This window comes from Rhinopithecus roxellana, chromosome 3, assembly GCF_007565055.1.
Source record: "Rhinopithecus roxellana isolate Shanxi Qingling chromosome 3, ASM756505v1, whole genome shotgun sequence".
In the NCBI taxonomy this organism is placed as follows: Eukaryota; Metazoa; Chordata; class Mammalia; order Primates; family Cercopithecidae; genus Rhinopithecus; species Rhinopithecus roxellana.
In genome coordinates, this window is record NC_044551.1 from 61,446,423 (window position 1) to 61,451,718 (window position 5,296).

The following is a 5,296-nucleotide window of genomic DNA, read 5'->3' on the forward strand; positions in this document are numbered from 1 at the left end:
TAGACCTGGTTTCATTGCTTGACGCTGCCACTTACTGAATGGTTTGGGCAAGTTATCTAATCATTCCAGGCCTTGATTTTCTCACCTGTTAAATATGGAATTTTAGCAGTGCTTATCTCTTGGCTATAAATCACATAAAACAGCATCGGGGTACCTAGTGAGTGCTAAGTGTTAACTTTCACTGATGGGCTCACAGCTCACTGTCTCAATGGCACTGATTCTCTTCCCATCCAGCCCTAACTGCAGCATCTCTCAGGTGTCTTTTTACATTCTAGTTATCTCTAGTGTGATCTAAATTACAGTCTGTCACTAATCTGCCTGTATCTGCTCTAGAAAAGAACTTACAATGACTATACCATGAAATCAGGGAGGCAATAGGGCAAGAGCCCTAATTGTAATCTTAATTTGTCTAACCTTTTAGTTTCCCTTTTTCCTTTTTCTGACTGTTAGTGGAAGTAGGAAGAGGAAGGTTTTCCTGTTTCTCTTTCCATCCTTTCGCTATTGAAATCTGCCACCAGGAAAGGATCTGATAAGTTCATTCTATGGTAACTTACTGATAAGCCTTAACCAGTCACTTTGGTTTTTAAGGGTATTTGCAAGTTTCATCAAAGGTCAAAGCCTAAACCAAAGGATATCCAATGTTAGAGTTTTGGTATCAATCAAGAGTGGGACAGGTTTGCATTTTGGTTTGTTTTTGCTGGTGTTGGATCAGGGAGAATGAAAGGAAGGAAACCCAGAAGATTTTTTATAAATCCAGGTTCCACCCTCCAGGCTGGGAGTGAGCTAACCAGGTGGGCAAGTGGGAAAGGTGAAGTGTTGAATATTCCCCAGGACTTCCTGGTAGACAATCAGAATTGCCTTTGAGGGAACCTAGGGGTGGGAGTGGACGACAGATCCACCAAGAACCAAGGCCTTTACTGAGGACCAAAAATCCATGCGTCATATCCAAGAAACCAGAAGGGGACAATGTAACCCGTGAACAACCTCTGGATTAAGTCTGAACCCAGAGCTCACACCCTTCTTTCCCTTGAGCAGGCTCTGTGCTGTGGGGCAGCGACAGATTCAAGGCTCTGAGATGGATGACTCTCCCTACGGTTACTGCCCCTCTTGCTACCCTCTACTCTCAGGGTTGGCACACCTTCCAAAGAGTTGAGGGGGCAATGGGGGGGCAGGCAGAGGAGGCAATAGGCAATGTTATCAAGAGTCTCTTGGACTTTGGAAGAGCACCAGAGCTCCAGCCAGGTCGAAACCATCAGCCCACGTGGTGTTCTCTCTGCCCTTCCTTCTCACATTCTCTGAACACACAAGGAGGAAGTAGGAGTCCAGGCAGAACGGCTCCTCTACTAGAAGAGAAGACCTAGGTCAGGAACACAGGGCTGAGCATGGGAGCAGGAGAGGCAGAAGTAGCAGCACATGCCTTCCTGGTGAGGGGCCCCTGTGGTCCCAGGGCTTTCTGCAAGGATCTATGCAGCCAACACTCTATACAGACTTGCCAGATGCATGTTTTCACACATACATGCCACTGGCTTTTCAAATGTATACAGAAGGCTATAGTGTGATAATGTGATTAATATCATCCCTAATTTATAATTTGTAATTCTTATTTAGTCAATAAATGGACAGTAAAAGACAACTGCTCTTGTATTTTTAGTAGAGATGGAGTTTCACTATGTTGGCCAGGCTGGAACTCCTGACCTCAGGTGATTCGCCCACCTTGGCCTCCCAAAGTGCTGGGATTACAGGCGTGAGCCACCATGCCTGGCCCAATTTTGACTTTCAAAGGGGATTCTCACTCTTGTAAAGATTAAACATATTAGGCTACATCATTGCCTTTTCTTTTCCTCTCCTTAACACTGCCATGTGTGCCAATTACAGAGTTATGATTGTGAGACCTTTGTCCATCCCCTTCACCACCAGAAAACAGCTATTTGTTGTCCTCTGCTGCACACTGGATACAAATAATCAAATAAGTATATCTGTTTAAAACTTCCTTTAAAAATGCCTCAGTGTATTTTCCATTGAGGAATGTTTTTTATGTTCTTCCCTGGGGAGAATTTAGCCTAATCCATCCTGCCTACCAGCTCCTTTACAATATGTTGATTTGGGGGCAGATTCTTTTGGAAAAAAAAAAAAAAAAGAAAAACTTAACTTCGCTTTCTGAATTTTCCCACTCACAAAAACATTTAGCTAGATATGATCTACAAGCAAGATACACCTAAGTAGTCTGGGATTGGCACTCAGATTGTTAGTTAAATATCAATTCAAGGTCAAAGGCACACTGCTAACTTGGTTCAGTTTCCTTTCCACTAAAATAAATTGACCATCAGACAATTTTTGATTATATTTCTAACACAGTTTTTAATTAAGTGACAAAATGTTTAAATTTACAAAAATATAGTTTACAACATTTAAGCAAAATAGAAGTGTACAAAGAAAAATGCCCTCATTAGCCCATAGGCAGAAGTGATTATAATTTGAAATGTTTAGGAAGATAACAATTGTGCTTACGTCTGAGAGATTATTTTCTGTTTCTTTTTTCTTTTTTCCTATAAATACTGTAGAAATTCAAACAAATGCATTTGTATAAAACACTGAAGAAAGTATACTACCTCCATCTCAAACTTCTACCCCTACTCATCATCTTTGTCTTCCTCCTCATTATCACCAAAGAATCAGCTACTTTCTGTGTTTTGTAGGGAAATCTGTGCCTGTTTCTCTTTAAAGCAAGTGGACTTTGTTTCCCTGGAATAAAACTCTGTGGCCTGGGACAACTCACTTTCCCTCTCCAATTTCTATGCAAAATATGAGGGGTCCTTAGGACTTTGATACTAAAATGACTATGCCCACCTTTTGTTTTTTAGGTGGAGTCTCGCTCTGTCACCCAGGCTGGAGTGCAGTGGCGTGATCTCGGCTCACTGCAAGCTCCGCCTCCCAGGTTCAAGCAATTCTCCTGCCTCAGCCTCATGAGTAGCTGGGATTACAGGTGCATGCCACCACATCTCGCTAATTTTTTGTATTTTTAGTAGAGACGGGGTTTCACCGCATTAGCCAGGCTGCTCTTGAACTCCGGCTGCCTGGCTGCCCACCTTTTATAAAATTCAAAATAAAAGCAAAACTGGACCCTCAAACAAATGTCAGGATACCCAACAATTTGATTTGCCCCATGATGACTGTTTCCTTGCTTTGGGGAAATATAGAAAATTCTTTCAATATATTTATTTCTGCTGCTTCTGGCTTTGGCAATCAGACTCCGAAAGAACAAGGTACAATACATTGTCTCTGAGCTCTGAAAGTCTATGATTTGTCAGTTATAATTTGGAGACTAGAAGTAGAGGTGATGCGATTGAAAAGCATAAATAATATAAAATAAAGCTAAATAAGAATAGATCATTTTGAGAGATTGGGAGAAATTAACAAGACTCTTGCTAACGGGAGCCCTACTTCATAGTGAATTCCAAAGAATACAGTATGTAAAGGGGGAAAAAAAGTAACTTTACAGTAGAGAAACCTGACAAACACTACTCGGTCAGGTGATCAAGGTCGACAGCAACAGTCATAAATCATGTGGATAGTATAAACCCTTGATCTGATGTGATAAAGTGGTATCTTACCTCTGTGGTCTTCTAAAATCCATTACCCCTAGTCTAATCATGAGGAAAACAGCAGACAAATCTCAATACAGGGGGGCATCCTCTTACCTCTTTCAAAATTAATAGTCAGTAGTCCTCAAAACTATCAAAGTAATCAAGACTAACAAAAGTCTGAAAAACTCTCACAGCCAAGTGAAGCCTAGGGTGACAGGACAACTAAATATAATGTGGTACCCTGGATGGGATCCTGGAGTGGAAAAAGGAATTAGGTAAGAACTAAGAAAATCTGAATAATCATGATGTTTAGCTAATAATAACACGTCAATGTTGCTTCAGTAATTATAAAAACTTCATTATTAATGTAAGATGTCAATAATAGGCAAAACTGGCTGGAGGGTTCATGGGAACCCTTTAGTATCCTCAATTATTCTTTAAATCTCAAACTGTTCTGTTTCACACTTTCGTCAAGGCTGGAGTGAAGTGGCATGATCTCGGCTCGTTGCAAGCTACACCACACCACTCCACCCCACCAGGGTTCAAGCAATTCTCCTTCCTCAGCCTCCCAAGTAGCTGGGATTACAGGCACCCGCCACCACGCCCGGCTAATTTTTGTGTTTTTAATAGAGATGGGTTTTCACCATGTTGGCCAGTCTACTCTTGAACTCCTGATCTCAGGTGATCCACCCGTCTTGGCCTCAAAGTGCTGGGATTACAGGCGTAAGCCACAGCACCTGGCCTAAAACAATTTTTTTAATGAATAAGCAATTTTTTAAAATAATAATAACAATGGCCTGATGTCATTACACATTTTTGCATAGGCTCACGAAGTCCAGGCTAGGGTTTTTTCTTATTCTTTACATGTTGCGAAACGGCATAACACATTTTTGCATAGGCTCACGAAGCCCAGGCTAGGGTTTTTTTTCTTATTCTTTACATGTTGGGAAGGGAGACTTTTTCAACTCTGCCTAATGATTTTACCTTAACTGAATTTTTCCTAAAAATTCTCTGCAGTGAAAAGCTCAGTTAGAGCAGATATTATAGCGTATGTGAATTATTAATTTACTCTGTTTTCCCATGGCCAAATCACCTGTTCTAAGCCACAGCCACCTGGCACCTTCAATTTGAAATGTATAAAGCATAAGGTATATGTTCCTCATGGAAAGAGTAAAAGTTATTTTATAGCCATACCAAGATTGGATTTCAGGTGTACCATTTATAAGCTGTGTAATAACGTTGGACACATTACTTAACCTCCCTGAAACTCAATTTTCTCTTTTATTGAAAAAAGAAAATCAACAACAAAGCTTTGCAGGATTGTAGTGAGTGGATAGTATATGATTCGGTACCTGGAACATAAAACTTCTCAGTAAATCACGATTAATAATAAACAGTAACAAATAATGATCAGTCCAAACCAAGAGAAGATCATCTCCTTTGATTGTAAGAAAATATGACTTAAACAGCTCTTTCCTTCAAATCCTCCTTCCCACTTTAACAGGCCACACTGCACCGAGCATCTAGAAGGCTCTCTGCCAACAGCAGCGCCAGTTTGTTATCTAAGTGAGTCTTGGTCATTAAGCAAAGTCAGGGTCTTTGTTACTGGTTTCATCCCCACTGGCCTTGCAGAGAAAGCCCAAGCCACAGGGTACATCTCTGCCTGCCAATGCCCTGTATTCCTGAAACAAAAAGGCAGTAACAAACACGAC